This window comes from Rhinolophus ferrumequinum, chromosome X (genome assembly GCF_004115265.2).
Source record: "Rhinolophus ferrumequinum isolate MPI-CBG mRhiFer1 chromosome X, mRhiFer1_v1.p, whole genome shotgun sequence".
Taxonomy (NCBI): Eukaryota; Metazoa; Chordata; class Mammalia; order Chiroptera; family Rhinolophidae; genus Rhinolophus; species Rhinolophus ferrumequinum.
This window is the reverse complement of record NC_046284.1, coordinates 11,254,712-11,272,514: the sequence shown is the minus strand read 5'-3', so window position 1 is coordinate 11,272,514 and position 17,803 is coordinate 11,254,712. Positions and strand designations below refer to the sequence as shown.

At 38.2% G+C, this 17,803-nt stretch overlaps 1 long non-coding RNA gene across 1 annotated transcript; it reads right to left on the bottom strand.

Moving 5' to 3' along the window:
* Window positions 1-1,300: 1,300 nt before the first annotated feature.
* Window positions 1,301-16,282, bottom strand: LOC117031324 (uncharacterized). Its single transcript, XR_004424508.1, has 4 exons — window positions 16,161-16,282; window positions 15,767-15,838; window positions 15,468-15,666; window positions 1,301-1,403 (listed from the first exon to the last, which is right to left on the bottom strand). It is a non-coding gene; the product is annotated as an uncharacterized LOC117031324 (long non-coding RNA).
* Between the last annotated feature and the right edge of the window lie 1,521 nt (window positions 16,283-17,803).

Here is a 17,803-nt window from a genome sequence, read left to right as displayed (position 1 = left end):
GATATGCCATAATATCCTATTAGACTGCACAGATGTAGTGACAGGAAAGATAAAGAGGTTCTGCTCTGTGCTTTGAATGCTGGCCTTTTTTATTAAAAATGTGACAGTTCAATGGACTCCTGAAACCTGAAAAGCCACTTCTAAAATCCTTGGCTGACCCATTCTCTCTGATGGAAGATATGTGTACAGTATTTTGGACCTGAGCCCACAGACTTAGCACTGGGTCACAAAGGAAGGTGACATTTCCATAGCCATCACCCTTTTGAAATGCATCCATGTAAAATTTTAAGCAAAGCTTCCATGACCCTATCTAGACGGTTGATGTTAAGAAAAGTTTGTTCCTAAAGAGTAATGGTAAGTCCCACCCAGCAGATGGAGCTCATGAACAAAGCTACTTTTATAAGGCCCAAGGCGAGGTCAGTGAGTATTTTATTTTGTGAAATTGAAATGGGTCGTGGTCAAACTAGAGTGCACGCAGAGACCATCACAATGTCAGAGGCCGGTGCACTGTTCAGTGAGGGGCTGTAGACGTAACTGGGGACATTCAACATGGAGAACACTTGTAGATCACATGAGGATGGTCTTTACAAACTGTGTACTTCCACATGGAAGATACAACGAAGAGATTTTTTGGGGGTTAGAATGGTGGGAGGGGCTGTCTTATAAAGTGGTGAGTCACAATGTCATTATTAACGGACAGAATGAGGGATTTGAAGTCAGTTAAAGGACAGGTATTATATCTGGCCCCATCGTTTACTAAGTTTGTGACTTTAGACAAGTTACTTAAAAGGTCTGAGCCTCAGGTTCCTTCCTTGTCTGTAAAATGGCCTACCTGCTAGAGTTGTATTGTGCGAACTATATGAGACAGTGTCTGTCAAGCACCTAGCTCCGTGCTCAGCTGATGGAACCTTCCCTCTCTGTCACTGAAAGAGTTCCAGCTGAGTTGAATGAACATGTGAGAAACTGAGGCAGGAACTTTCCCAGGTCTGGTAGGAAACTGGAGGTCTTTTCCAACTCTACAATTCTTACTATTGTAATTTGTATTTGTATTTGATTCGTTTTGTTCTCAAATCAAACAGTGTGATCATAATGCAGTGTATATTTCTGTGCAAAAAGTCAACTACTCAAAATATTGAATACTCATTAAATGGGTAACTATAGCATATCATAAAAATCTCACACTCAGGTGATTAACAACACAAAAATCTGATCACATTTCCTCTGTGTATCTATTTGAATAATTTACGCTTGACATGTGAGTTTAGAATGAATGCCAGATTCCATCTGCATTCAGCATTTGCAGCCAATTTCCAGCTTCAGGAAGTCATCAAGTATAAGGCATGCAGTATTAGGTCTGCTCAACTCTCCATCTGACTATTCTGACAGCAGCAAAGAGATCTGATCTGTGAAGAGAGTGCAAGTTGCCCTCATGAGGTTAGGAACCGAGTCTAAGTCTCCTTATTCAGCTACTTTACATCTTATATCCGTGAATTGATCTAAACCTTTGCTTAACCTTTTTACGTCTTTAGTCTATAAAACATCTTCATGACCAATCCCTCCAGTGCAATGTAGTACGTTCCTTTTTATCTACAAAAGTGGACTGCTTTCTGAGTGTCCCTGGTCCTGATATTAGATTACTATGTGGATTTTAGTGGAAAAGACCTCCACTTTTTTTTTTCCCTGTCTAAACCAGTCATTGCTTTATAGACTTCTGTTTGACTTTTCAGATGAAGAGTCTAAACCATTTCCAGTCAGGCTTTGATTTCTGAATCTTCACACAATGTGTGCGGTGTGCATGGTACATGATTTTTCAAGATTAAGTTTCTCTGTTTTTAGCCTCCGAACTGGCACGGTTCAGTATTTTAGTGGTTTCTTTGGTTGCCTCTATTTCCAATCACGCATTGAACATTTCTGTGTCCTAAAGGTGACTCACGCATAACATTCAGCACTCCCAAACTGAATTCAACATCTCTCTGACCTGCCGAAGCTTTCTCCTTCCCCAGTATTCTCTATTTGTCCTCATGACAGAATCTTGGGAGTCATCTTGGACTACACACATTTACCTGCATACTTGTCATTTCTTTCTATGGATTCAAGTTACCATCCAGTGTCATTTCATATTTTGTGTAAGGCAGGTCTGGTAGCAGTGGACACGAACCTTTCTTTTGCCGTCTCAGGTCTGCTTTGCAACCATGCAGATTTTTCTTTTTCTATTATTGTATTCCTTTCAACGATGTCGCCTTTTTGACTTACGTTGCTCCTGGTTTTTTAAATTAAAATGACTGTTTGCTAATGGTTTTAAAAAAATAACTCCCTGTTTTTATTTTCTCTTTGTTGTTGGTTCTTGAGTTTTTGCTTTTTAAAAAAAAACATGGTTGTCTTCCTTCCTTTTTATCTCTTTAGACATTCTAACAATGCCCGAGATAATTTTGAGATTCTGCTATTATTTTTACCATATTGGCAATGAATTTATTGACTATTAAGCATGTTGGCAATCTTTCTTAGAGTGTTCTTTGGCATTTTTGTTTCCAGATGCATCTTCAGTTTTCCTTTTACTCCACCCCCTTCTACCTATGTGTTCAACCATCCCTACCTAGTAGCTTTGTGATTACCTCCATCTGGACTCTGACAAGCCAGATGTCATAGTTCCTCCATCTCAGAAAGACAATGGGGAACTGACAGATACTGTCACTAAAACAATGGGACATTTAACCCCTCTCTTAGACCTTGAAGAGTTCTTTGGTTCCTCTAACCACACGTGTAGAAGCTTTACATAAAATCAAAGACTTAAGCAGGGATTACAACCTTTTTCAGCCTCTTTTCAGAGGAAGCTCACTCTGCCAGGGACCCTGATTTCATTCAGGGAACTTGACTGAGATTTCCAGCACCATATTCAATATTTTCCTTTCTGGTACCCTGTAGGCACTTAACCCCCAGCTTAACAGGAGGACTAGGATTTCAGAACTACTCAGCACTATATGTGTTTGTAATGTTTCTGGTCCACAGATATTTTTAGTTTACCTTTGAGTGTGACATTTTAAAATTCCATTTATTTATTTATTTCCTAAAATTTTTATGGGGGAATATTGGGCCCCTCCAGGGTCCATCAGCTCCAAGTCGTTGTCCTTCAATCTAGCTGTGGAGAGTGCAGCTCAGCCCCAAGTCCAGTTGCCGTATTCAACCTTTAGTTGCAGGGGGCGCAACCCACCATCCCATGCAGGAATCGAACCGGCAACCTTGTTGAGAGCTCGCGCTCTAACCAACTGAGCCATCAGTTGCCCCTCCGGCAGCTCAACGACAGCTCGTTGTCTTCAATCTAGTTGTGGGGGGACCCTCACTCTCCCATGTGGGAATTGAACCGGCAACCCTGTTCAGAGCTCATGCTCCAACCAACTGAGCCATCCAGCCTCCCTCCACTTATTTATTTAGTTAGTATTAAATCTAACATGAGCTGGACTGAAATTATAAAGTGGTTGTTGATAAGGTAGGGGGATTGTAACGGTGGCACTGTACCTTCTGTTTTGAGATTTGGACCTCTGATATAATTCGATTTAACAAGTATAATTTAGCTCAGGACTTTTTGCAAGTTTTCTTTCCTTTGTCTCCCTTTCCTCCTGCCAAACCTCAATGATTCTGTTTACTATACATTTACTATGCAGATCAGTTTCAATGTTTCTATTTACTTCGGCCCAGTGCAGGCCCTGTGACTTGGGAGAGGTTTTGCATCTGTATGGGACCTACTCCTGACTCCAACTTAAATCTATGTAACATATGCAAAGGTTTCGATAACCAGTTTAACTCCATCTTCCCCCACCCCAACGGACAAACTCGATAGAAAATTCCAGGACAGGCCAAAGCAATTTACATCCTGGTTAGAAAAATATAAAACTTCAGAGGAAACAAAGACTCAGGGCAGTATTTTCCAGCAGACTGCCCAGCCGACCCTCCTCTTTCTTTAATAAATCTTCCCTCTGTATTTCTATCTGCCTCATGAATGCTTTCAGGACCCTCGAGCTGCCACACAACAGCTGTGCCAGAGAAGTGTCTTCCAAGTCTGATCCCTTCTCTCCATATTCACAGCTACACCATGTCTCAGTGGTGCCATCGTGGCAGCCTACTAACTGGTTTCCCTGTGTGTAAATTTCTCCTGTTCCCATCTAATCTCCAAGGACTACTTGGAGTCCTCTTTCTAAAACACAATATTTGGCTGCCTTAAATATACTTTAAGAAAAGCCCAAATGCATTAGCACGGACTACAAGTTCCTTCACTTTCTTGCCTCGGTTCTTCACTGTCTTATCTTAGTTTCACTTGCAGTGAAATCTTCCTCTACCTCCATGAAATGTTTATTGCCCCCGCTGAAATTTCTACTCTTCTGACAACTCTTATATAATTACATTACAACTGCGATGTTGTGTCTACCTGAAATGCCCCCTCCACACTCCCTAATATCTTCATGTGAATAAAAATGTCTCATCCTGGCTCAAAAGTAACTTATTTTGTAAAATCATATCTAACCTCCTGAAGCAAAGTTATGTATTTATTTCTGTCTATTCATAGTATCTTTTTTCATACATTTAATATGATATTTGGCACACTGCGTTCTAGTTATCTAGTCCCATATTTGCCTTCTGTAACATTTTTGCAAAGCAAACACATTTTTTTAAAAATGTGATGGAAATTTAAAAATTAAGAACAAAGTTCTTTCCTTATAAATTCAATAAGGAAATAGTTATTTTTACCTCTGTGTTTATCTCGAAACCATTATACATCAAAACGTGATGAGAAAGATCAATCTTTACCTTTGTAATGATGTTATAATTGAGGATTGCATGCATGACCATGAACTTGGCACTCATTAGTCAGAGCAACTACCATCATTATGTCCTAAATGTAAAAGTACAACTATAAGCCTCCATGTGTATTTGAAATAGTAAAATCAAACTCTAAGTTTTGTTAAACGCGTATTAGCGTACTGTTAAATTTGGCTGTACAAGGAGCCCCAGTATAACATACAGGTACGTCCAATACATAAAATTTACAACCCTACTTAGGTCATTTATTTGAGCAATATTTATAGGTAACCTATCATAAACCTAAGCATTTAATTAAGAATTACATTACTTTCTGCCTTAGAATTTAAAAGCTATCAGAAGATGATTTGCATTACTTAGCTCTCTTAAACCAACGCATTGAATTTTACAGAATGTCCTCGGTCTCCATGGTTAAATTTACCAGAAGCTCAAAAGCGTACATTCATTCCATTTTTTGGAGCAATATTTCAAGTAGTTGATAAGATCAGGTGATGATAATGGTTATTCATTGAGCAATTCATTTATTCAGCAAATATTTATTGAGTGTCTAGCGCATGCCAGGAAGTGCTGTATGTTCTAGAGTAGAACACTACACAGAAAAGATAAAAACAAATTCCTGCCATCATGGAGTTGATACTCTAGTGAGGCAGATATATAATAAATGAATAAATGGATATGTAAATACACAACCAAAAGAAAAAAGAGACGGTGAGTGCAACAGAAAAAAGTGTAGCAAAGTAGGTAAAGCAAGTCACAGAAGGTAGAGGGGAGGATTTGGAATTTTAAATAGAAATGCCAGGGAGACCCTCACTGAGAAGGTGACATTATAGCAAAGATGGAAGTCTTTGAGGGAACCACTCACATATGGACTTCTGGGGTAAGAACTTTCAACAGAGGGAAGAGCAGTGCAAAGACCTGCTCTATTTTAATTTTCTTCTAGCAATTACCATGACCTTGTATACTACAGTTAGCTTATTTATCTTGCTTATTCTCTCCTTCCACCACTAGAATGAAAATTGCATAAAAGCACAAAATTGAATCTGTTGTTTCTTTCTTCACTGCTGCATCCCTAGCATCTAAAAAAGTGCCTGGCACACCGTAGGCACATCGACACGTGATAAATATTTGTTGAATGAATAAATGTTTTTTGTCATTTTGCATAAAAAGTGCAATATGTTATTATAATATCTGATATATTGTCTATTTGAGAACTTAAATTTTTCTCATTTTCTTTTTGATGGATCATCTTCTCCCTCACATTGAATCCATGAAGGGCCTTGGGGACCAGTCCTTGAACCCCTTCTTTTGTTCTTGGTACTCTTTAAGTAATCTCATCCAGTCCCACTGTCTTTGATGTCATGTATATATTCTTGACTCCCAATATATATCTTGAGCTCCAACCACTCCCCGAAACTCCTAATTAATGTATTAATCTGCCATTTCTCTCATTTTCATTTGGATGTCAAGCAAACATCTCAAAATCAGGATGTCTATAAGTATACTCTTGATTCTTTGGAAACATGATTCTCTCCCAGTAAATAGGGTCTCCTTTTCTCAGCCCCCGCCCCCGCCAACTTAGCATCATGTTTGACTCCTCTTTCTTTCTTCCTCACATCCAATCCAACAGCATATAATGTTGCCTGTAGTTTCAAAAATATTCCAAATCTGATCACTTTCCAAGATGTCTACCTCTACCACCACAGTTCAAACCACCAACACGCTCCTAGATTACTGTAAAAAAATTGTCCTAGCTGGTGCCCTGAGAGCTCATCTCTTCACAGAAAGTGAAGTAAATACATGGTGATGGAAGGAGAACTGACTGGGTGGTGAACACACAATGTGAGATATAGATGATGCATTACAGAATTGTACACCTGAAATCTATGTAACTTTACTAACAATTGTCACCCCAATAAACTTTAATTAAAAAAAAAGTGAAGTAAAAATTTTAAAACATAAATAAGATCATGTCACTCCCATGCTGAAAATTCAGCAGTGGCTTCCCATCTCCCTTAAAATAAAATCTAAACTCTTTACCATAGCCTACAAGACCTTGCAGGATCTGGCCTTTGTTTCTCTTGACCCCTTTTTTCCTTGTTCCTCTGTTTCAGTTATGCTATCCTTCTTACTCCCAAAATAAAATATCTTACTACCTTAGGGGAACTTTCAGTTCCTTCGGCCTGGAATATGCCTCCATCACGAATTTTCACAATTTACTTTTTTTTTTTTTTTTAAATCAGTTACTCTAGTTATTTTTCCTTTCTTTCTTTTTTTTTAAATTTTATTGGGGAAGGGGAACAAGACTTTATTGGGTAACAGTGTGTACTTCCAGGACTTTTTTCCAAGTCAAGCTGTTGTCCTTTCACTCTTAGCTGTGGAGGGTGCCATTCAGCTTCAAGTTGTTGTCCTTTCAGTCTTAGTTGCGGAGGGCGCAGCTCAGCTCCAGGTCCAGTTGCCGTTGCTAGTTGCAGGGGGTGCAGCCCACCATCCCTTGCAGGAGTCGAACTGGTAACCTTGTGGTTGAGAGCCCACTGGCCCATGTGGGAATCGAACCGGCAGCCTTCGGAGTTGGGAGCGTGGAGCTCCATCCTCCTGAGCCACCGGGCCGGCCCCTTTTCTTTCTTTTTAAATTTATTGGGGTGACATTTGTTAGTAAAGTTACATAGGTTGCAGGTATACAATTGTGTATTATATCACCTATATCTCACAGTGTATGTTCACTACCCAGCGTCAGTTCTCCTTCCATCATCATGTATTTGATCCCTTTTTTTATTCAAGTCTCTTCTCAAATATCACCTCTGCAAAGAGGCGTCCCCTGACTACCACATATTATAGTCACCATTCCACTCCTATTCCCACTCCTCAGTCACTATCTCTTTGTCCTACTTATTTGATTTCACAATACCTATTAACATTTGGATTGCACAGTTTATTTATTTGCTTACTCGTTTATTATTTGTCTCCCTCTTTTAGAATGTCGGCTTTACAAGGACAGTTATTTAGTCTGTTTTGTTAATTTCTGTATCCCTAGCCCTGAGTCCTTGGTGTATATATTCAATAATATTTGCTGAAGAGCTGACTATCATACATCCCTCTCCTGAGAATAAGAAACCTAATATAACAGGTATCTTCGAGTCAGATTCATATTGGCAAAGCAACATTCTGGTGCCAGGTACTGAGGATGCAAAGATGAACCAAAGTAGTCCCTATCTTCCAATAGTTCACAGCCCAGTGAGAAGGCAAACACATAGGCACATTATGACTTGTGTATAGTCAGCTTTCAACAGGCAAGTCCTCTCTTGACTGTGCGCCTTAAGGCCAGGGATTGTGACTATTTTTCCTCTGCATGCTCAGGCCCTACCAGTCAGCATGCGCCAAGCATTCTAATCAAGGAAGACGCAATACCGTGGGAGGGCAAGGGAAGGGGTAATCCATTCAAAAGAAATCAGCGAAAAAGAAGGCACATGTGAGCTTTTGCTAGGATTAAAAGATTTCCAATGGAATTTCATACAGAAGACAAATACTAAGCAAAGGCTCGTGGAGGATGGCAGTGTAAAGTATGACTAATACGTAGTGCTGGAGCCCTGGCTCATGGACTTGTTGCTTGCTTACATTTGCTAGTCATCACATCCTTGCACTGAATCTGTACCTAAAACATGTCCAAAGTATTCAGTTTCTGGATCAGAACTCTACCCTGGGTCACGGTTCCACCATTTCTATGTTAAGTGTCCAAACCAAGACCTATTTCCTCTATGTCAATCTTTCCATCCACTATTGATCAGTCTGTCCATCCATCCTGTTTAGTTCATGTTTACCAGTGCAATCAGATACAGAGGAGTTCAGTGTGGTGAGGGCACAAGTCTATAGACAGCTATTTACTAGGTCTTAGGGATTCCAAGATGAATGAGGCAGAGAATTGGTAAATAAAATAAACATTTTTCTTACACTCAAGGCACCCACAGTCTAAACGAGAAAGCAGAATAATAAACAAGCAATTTCAGTTCAAGGTGTTAAGTGCTGATATGTAAACATAGGGTGTTATGAGAACACAAAGACAGATCACCTAACCCAGTCTGGAGTTACTGTAGAGGCTTTTCAGAAGTAGCATGGCTAGACGTTGGAGGTTAGCCAGGGTTGGGATAAATATTTCAAGAAGTAGAAGAAATTTATACAGACCTAGAGTTGAGACATAATCGCATATTCAGGAAATAAAAGTAGTCCACTGGAAAGAATGCTGACACTTCCTTTGTTACAGGTTTCTGGTTTGTCAAAAAATAAAAAACATGGGCAAAAGAGCAAGAATTAAAAAGTAACTAGACAGGTACTGTGAGTGGAACTCTATTGTCATGACTTGGAAGGCAACTGCTGTGTTCAATTATTCAACTTTGTTTCAATAGTTTTTTATAAGCTATTTCCAAATGAATTCATATTTTGGGCTTATTCAACATCTGAGGTCATGCTAACATTTTGTCCTTAGCTCAAAGCAACAATGTACTTAGAAAGGAACTTACCACTTAGGTTTGAACTGAGAAGCACGAAAATAAATTCAATTTGTGTTTCTCATGTTTACCCTTAGCCAAAATATTGTTTAATGAAAGCCATTTGATGTCTCCAGGAGATTTAGTAGGTGCCAGTAAGCTTTTTAGAGAAGACTCACTAATTTTGTGGGATCATACAAGATTGAGTCAGGGATTTGGAGCTTTATTCCTGATCCTACCACTGACTCACTTGAGGCCTATCTTTAAACCCTGTTCCTGTATGAGGTCAATCTTTTTGTTACAAAAATAACAAAATTGGGAACTTCTTGAAGCAACTGCTCTGTCAATATGGGTATAAATGATTTATTAGGAAAACTGGACATTCAAATTGTTCATAAATAGGAGAAATGACTTACAGAATAAGAGCTAAGTTCTAACCTGGAAAATGGAGCCAGTAATAAAGGAACTCTCCAAAAAAAACTCTACTAGCACTAGGAAATACACATATGAAAACCAGACAAGCTTAGATAAATATTTAGATAGTAGTTGGTACTGAAGTTTCCAATTGTTTGGGCAGTTTTGACATCCAAGGGATCAAACCATGGTCAAATTTCCCAAATACTGGGTTGGGCCACAGGCCAAGGCCCAGTCTTAGAATCACAACAAAGGACCAACCACCAGACAAAACTGCAATCTTAAAGAATGAGGCAAAATTGGTAATGAGGAAAGTTGGTGAGAAGAGTGATTTGGTAACAAGATGGATATTCTGTAAAAAACTAGATCCAAAGTCTATTTATCAGGGTGGAAGATTTGGAGAGCAAAATGAGAAATTACTTATTATCACTGGGTAACCAGTTCCCAAGTCTGCTAATTTGTGAGTCTGGGGCACTGAATTAGTGAGGGATCAGGGTTTTCCAGAGAAAGAGAAACAATGGGATATCTATCAATAGATACACGGGTATATAGAGATTGAGGTTGATTTTAACGAATTGGTTCATGTGATTGTGGAGGCTTAGAAAATCCAAACTCTGTAGGGTAAGCCAGCAGGCTGCAGACCCAGAGTTGCAGTTTGAGTCCAATGGTAGTCTGCTAGCAGAATTCCCTCTTCTTCCAGGGAGGTCAGTATTTTTCTCTCAAGGTCTTCAAATGATTGAGTGAGGGCCACCCGTATTATGGAGGGTAATCGGCTTTACTCAAAGTCTACTGATTTATATGTTAATCTCATTCGAAAACACCTTTTCAGAAACATCCAGAATAATGGTTAACTATCTGGGTACCATAGCCAAGCCAAGTTGACACATATATTAACCATCACAGGCAGTGACGTATTTTAAGGCCCTTCTAAATAAAGAGTTAACTAAACCAGGATAAAAAAACTTTAGAATCCTTAAGCACTGAAAAGATTATTATGCCTTCACCATATCTAATTTATTTAAGGAAGTACTTTACCCTTTTGCTTGATGTAGCTTTCTTCTCAATAGACATAATGGGAATCATCGTGAAAGACCCTTAAAGTGTACCACTCCCCAGCCCTACTCAATCACTGGTCTACTTTCTGTCTCTATAGATGTTTCTATTGTAGATTTCCCTATGAATTTAATCATATAGTATGTGGTCTTTTGGGACTGGCATCTTTCACTTGGCACTATATTTTCAAGGTCCATCAAAGTTGTAGCATGTATCATTATTTCATTTCTTTTTATGGCTAAATAATATTTCATGGTGTGAGTACATGACTTTTGTTTATCCCTTTGTCGATTGATGGACATTTGGGTTGTTTCCAACTTTGGCAATTATGATTAATGCTGCTATACACATTTGTGTACAAGTTTTTGCAAGGACATGTTTTCATTTTTCTCGGGTATACTCTTAGGAGTAGAATTGCTGGGTAGAATTGCTGGGTCGTCGTATGGTGGTAACTCTGTTTAATCATTTCAAAAATTGCCAGACTGCTTTCGAAAGTTCCTGCACCAGTTTACATTCCCACCTGCAGTGCACGAGGCCTGCAATTGCTTGACAGCCTCACCAACATAACATCACTATACTTATTACTATACTTACTTATTACTTCACCATCTGTCGTTATTTCCTTAGCCCATTATAACTTTATTCCCATCCACTTCCTCTGTAGTGTTTTTGGTAAACATATTACATATATATTGCATTTCTATATGTGATAGGCCTAACAGTATATTATATCGATATTATTTTATACAATTGCTTTTAAAATCCATTAAGAGAAGGAGAATAATATACATTTATATGGTCCTTGGTAATTACATTATTATCTTTATCAATGTGCTTTGTTTTTTCATGTGAATTTGAATTGCAGTCCGGGATCATTTGTTTTCAAACTAAAGAAATTTCTTTCGAATTCCTTGTAAGGCAAGTCTGATAGCAGCATATTCTCTGTTTTTTCTTTTGTTTTGCTTTCATTTTTGATCAATAGCTGTGTTGGATATAGAGTTCTTGGTTGGCAGATTCTTTAAGCAGTTTTAAGTATACTATCCCACTGCTTGTTTGCCTGCATTGTTTCTGCTGAGAATTCAGCTGTTAATCTAATTGTGATTCCCTTGCAAGTAACATCATTTATCACCTGTTGCTTTAAAATTTTTCTCGTTTTTGACTTTCAGCATTTTTACATTGACGTGCTGTTTGTGGTTCTCTTTGTGTTTATACTACCTAGAGTTTAAGCTTCCTATATGTGTACATTATTGTTTTTCAATAAATTTGGGACATGTTCAGCCATCAATTATTCTAATATTATTTCTTCTCCTTTCTCTTTTTCCTCTCCTCCTGATACTCCCATTATGTGTATGTTGGTATGTTTAATGATGTCACACATTTCTTTTAGGGTCTGTTCATTTTTATTCATCATTTTATTCTCCCTATTCTTTGGCTTGCATAATCTCTATTGATCTGTCTTCATACTTCATAATTCTTCCTTTTGCCAGTTCAAGTCCGCTGAGACTCTAGTGAATTTTTAATTCAGTTATTGTCCTTTCTAACTCCAAAATTTCCATTGGGTCTTTTTAAAACTTCTGTCTTTATTGATATTCACTATTTGACATCTCATCATACATTCCTTTACATTTTTAATCATATCTTTATCTTTAGGTTCTGTGAGCATGTTTATGATGGTTGCATTGAGCTGTTTTTTGGTTTGTTTAATCCGATATCTGGTTACTCTCACAGACAGCTTTTGTTGCCTTTTTTTTTCCAGCGTCTGGGTCATATTTCACTGTACCTTTGCATGCCTTGTAAATTTTGTTGAAAACTAGACATTTTAAATAATATATTGTTATAATTCTACATACAGGGCCCCCATTCTGGGGCTTATCATTTATTTACTTGTTTCGTGATGGGGTGTATTATGAGGTGTGACACTTAAGTTCACAAACTTGTTGCAACGATGTCGCGAACATTTTTTTTTCTATCAGAGGGATTATTCAGAATGAATTTGTACCAACTGGACAGTTCACCAAGTTTACTATTTGGAAGTGCTGAAAAGGCTGTGTGAAAAATTTAGATGAAAATGACCTGAACTTTTCGCCAGTGATTCATGGCTCTTGCATCACGACAATGCACCAGTTCACACGGAACTGTCTGTGAGGGAGTTTGTAGCCAGGAAACACATAACTGTATTGGAACACCCTCCCCTACTCACCTGATCTGGCTCCCAGTGACTTCTTTCTTTACCGGAAGATAAAGGAAATATTGAAAGGAAGACATCTGGATGACATTCCAGATGTCAAGGGTAATACGATGACAGCTCTGGTGGCCATTCCAGAAAAAGAGTTCCAAAATTGCATTGAAGGGTGGACTAGGTGCTGGCATTGGTGCATAGCTTCCCAAGGGGAGTACTTCAAAGGTGACCATCGTGATATTCAGCAAAGGGGTATGTAGCACTTTTTGTACGATGAGTTCGCAAACTTAATTGTCAGGTCTGTATTTTAGAGAGGTCTATTACTCCACCCTCCTTCCCCGCCACACACACACAGTGTTAAACCTGTGCTGTTGCTCCTTTGGGTGGCACAGCTTTGGTTATGCCCACAGTAACCATGTGATGACAGTCGTATAGGTAGGGCTCTCAATCTGTCTTTCCCAAAAAACACACTTAGCAGTTAAACTCCACTGATTAAAGGCGAAGATTGCTTCATTGTTCTTAACTATGCTCTGGAGCATAATTTTTTTAATTGTATACATTTAAAGTATACAACTTGACAATTTGCTATACACATACGTTGTGAAATAACTGCAATCAAGCTAATTCATAATCTTTACAATACTGAATCTATCAAAGGACAAGATAAAATTTACCTCTTTTTTGTAGTGCTTTTTAAACCCTCCAAACCCTGCATCTATCATACATTCAAATAGATCACAATGAAGATTGCCTGAATTTCTATACTTCCTACTGAAAGAAAAAGCACTGAAAAACCTATTGGCTATACAGTGAGTAACAATGTGCTGTTCTTCTCCCTCCAGGGTTTAACAATTACTCTTCTCCTTCTTTCACTGTGACTATTCTTCATGACCAATCAACACTGCCTCTCGTGACCTATGTGCTACATTCTGTTCCCTGACTCCCTTTCCTGGTAATTAGAATTAGAAACTGGGGAACATTGTATAAGTGATGCTTGCCCCAGAACACCACGGCTGTTTCATTACCTAGTGCATTATTAAGTGTGTAGCTTGAGGGAGGGAGAGGTATGGGAATCCACCTTCACATTCTGAATACTACCATGTTTCCCCAAAAATAAGACCTAGCCGGACAATGAGCTCTAATGAGTCTTTTGGAGCAAAAATTAATATAAGACCCGGTATTATATTATTTATTATATTATAACTGGTATGATATGATATGATATCGGGTCTTATAGTAAAGTAAGACTGGGTTTATATTAATTTTTGCTCCAAAAGACTCATTAAAACTGATTGTCCAGCTAGGTCTTATTTTGGGAGAAACATGGTAGCAGCCTCTGATAATAGTAGTAATTGTAACAAACATTTATTAAGCTCTTCTTAGATTATCGAACTTAATCCTGTTTCTCACATCATGGGGCAGATACCGTTTTTACCTCATTTTCACATAAGGAAAGGGAGGCATGTATAGGTTAAATCACTTTTCCATTGTCACAGGCCATCAAGCGACAAAGTAAGAATTTGAAAACAGGTCTATATAACCCTGAGAGCCTCATTCTCTTCACAACGGTTAACTCCTACTATAGACTCATTCCACCCTCCTACTTGCTCCTGCTCTTAGATCCTGAAGTTTCAGTCCAGGTTGCAATGCTGTGCCTTCCACCACCTTCCTCTCTCCACTTATTTATGACTGACATTCAGAAGACTACATTTCACACACCTTGAATATGAGTCAAAGAAAGGAAATATGCAGTGGCTGGAGGAAGAAGTAGAATTTAGAAGGATTTTCTCTAGTGGTATAGGTCTGAATATGTTTCCAAGGAAATGAAAGGCTGCCAGGATAGGAGAACACAGACTGAAGATACAGGTAAGAGGATAATTGATGGAGCAAGTTACTTTATGAAAATTATAATTCTGTGGTTCGGGGTATGACTACAGAGCTCGTTAAAGCCGTTCCAATAGGAAACCAGCTGCAGGCCCATTAACATGGCATTTTAATGAAACAAGTTTATAAGAAAAAATATATAAACTATTTTAAAAAGATGGTTTATTTGAAATTATGCCAACATTAACTTAATAGCATTAACTTAATAGCAATTTTAAATGGTAAAAAAGTGAAAGATTTTAAGGATTTTTTAGAACTATTGTGCTTACTATAATACATTGCCTTGCCAAAATTATTCTCGAAACTGAGCAATTTTAAGAAGCTATTTTGGAAACTAATTGCAAAGATTTTCCATTAAAACAGTTTCATTTTCTTTTTTTTTCATTAAAATCTCAAGTAAATACATAGCCATCCATAGAATATTATTTATCATAAGACACATCTCACAGTATAATAAAGCCTTAGATGAGACTTTGGCACACAAAATGAATTTAATTCTATGACTGAGGATTTTTCCATTTCTTTCTTTAAAGTTAAATCTTATTTTGTGAAGAATATTCAGCTTATAGCCACAAAGCTGTCCATTCATTGGACTAACAAATCAAATATTTTGCTTTGGCCATTCAAATCAGTCAAATACCTCATACCTTTTAGTCTCCTGTTTCTTTGTTGAATGAAGTAAATCCAACAGCCACTCATGTCACATAGAGTGTCAGGAGGAACTATCAGAAACTGTTTCCTTCTCCATATCTGTTGGTCCCTTCTTCTAATATTTAACCAGTCAGTAGTTCGCAATTGTGCTCTCTTACAAGCTGATGGTCCTGTCACCCTCAAGGACTAGATCCTCTGGGGACAAAAAAATAGAAAATAGCTTTAGAATCTCTCTGAAAAAATGGAGAATAAATACAGTATTTTGCATACAATTTCAAGGGGGATAAAAACCCACCTGTAGTTGATCCATGAATCTTCTAGGAGTCACTTAATTCTTATTGTAGAAGGTTCTTCTGACTCAATGCCCCTATTGATGTTGATAGTCAAGAATGAGAAATGTGGGGGCAGGAAGGAAGGCAATGATCAATAATACAATACAATAATTCAGGTGTATCTCTACACCTGAAAAATGTGAGTTTCTACGTTGAACAGGGCCACCCCATGTCCAGCAAAAGGAAGGAAAACGACTGAAACTGTGAGATATCATCAAGAAATTTCAGGATACTAGGGATAAAGAGAAAACCGTAAAAACTTCCTCTAGCAGTCAGAATGCGTTGGGCTGGAGGGGGATAAAAAAAGAAAATTCTCACTCTCACCTCCATAAATAAGAAGCAAATTAATTATCTTACTAAATAAAAGATAGAGTAGACGTAGGGTTGGTTTCAGTAAGGGTTGCATCAGACGCTCAGCTGACATCATCACTGATTCCAGTTCTATCTGCCTCTTCCTTCTTCCTCTGCTTCTCCCTCAATCTGGTTTCCTTCATGTTCACAAAATAGTTGAGAGTAGCAAAAAAAAGCCACAAATTTCGTAGTTCACATTCATAAGGGAAGTAAGAACCCTCTCCATCAATATGCTATAAGTCTTTTCCTGCAGGTTGATGGGGTAATTAATATCACATGCCCATTTCTGGGCCAATATTGGCAGATAAAAGAATACCATCTAGTGATTGTCTGAAACTACTCAAGACACTCTTATGAAACTGGTGATGGGGTAAATACCTGGACAAATTTGGGGTGAATGGATGTTGGACAGGCAACAACATCTACTGCAGTTTCAGGTGAAGAAAAACAGGGAACCTGAAAGGATGAGGAATCTGCTGTTGGATTTATCAACAGCAACAATGGAAAATCACACAGACTAAACACTTTCAACATGATTAAGGAAAAGAATTTCTCACGTAAAGTTCTATCCTCATTCTAGCCTACTTGAAAAACATGATACAATAAATGCATTTTCAATATTTGAAGTCTGAAAAAATTTGCCTCTTAGGTATTATTTTTAGGAAGTTATTTAAGAATGTACTCCACCAAAGTAAAGGATATACCAAGAATGAGGGAGAAATGTGATCCAAGAAACAGTGAATTCACACTGAAGAGACCCAAAAGAAAGTGCCAGGATGACAGCTACCCTGTTTCCCTGAAAATAAGACCTAGCCGAACCATCAGCTCTAATGCATCTTTTGGAGCAAAAATTAATATAAGACCTGGTCTTATATTATATTATATATGACCGGGTCTTATAGTAAAATAAGACCCAGTATTAATTTTTGCTCCAAAAGATGCATTAGAGCTGATAGTCCGGCTAGGTCTTATTTTCGGAGAAACACGGTATGCAATAGGCCTAGAGAGTAACCAGGAAAAAGAGACTATAAGGCCCCCAACAGAAGACTCTAGAAAAATAAAAGGGATGAAAACTTACTAGATGAAATTTATCTTGTGGAAGAGAAATCCAGATATTTGAAGCTCCATAAAGAGAGAAAATGCACATGAATAAGAAAAAAATGAAGACAGAAATTCTTACCCCCAGAAAAAATGGAAAATTGTATAAAAGAGGGAAATATAGTCCTACTAAACTGCTGGTTCTGCAGTGAAGAAATTTTATGGGGGGGATAATTAAAAATATATACATATTATTGGTGTCTCTAAGGAAGTCCAATAAATAGTTCCTTCTTTTTCCTACCTGGAATCTGAGCAAATTGAGAAGTGAAGAGCAGCAGATTGGAGGCCAGAATATCACTGTTATTACTTATAAAAGTGGAGGATAGCATGGCTCTGTGGCACAATGGATAGCACATTGGACTTCTAGACAAAAGTGGAGGATAGAGCGTAGCGTAAGAGAAAACAGGCCTCCTAACAAATCGCAGACAAATCCCCAGCTTGTCCCACCGACTCATAGCAACATTGGATAAGGAAACGTCTCTCCCCACTAGAAGGAGCAAAGTATACCCTGAAGGAGCATTTGGAAACAATGCTTCCTGCAGACAGCGCAA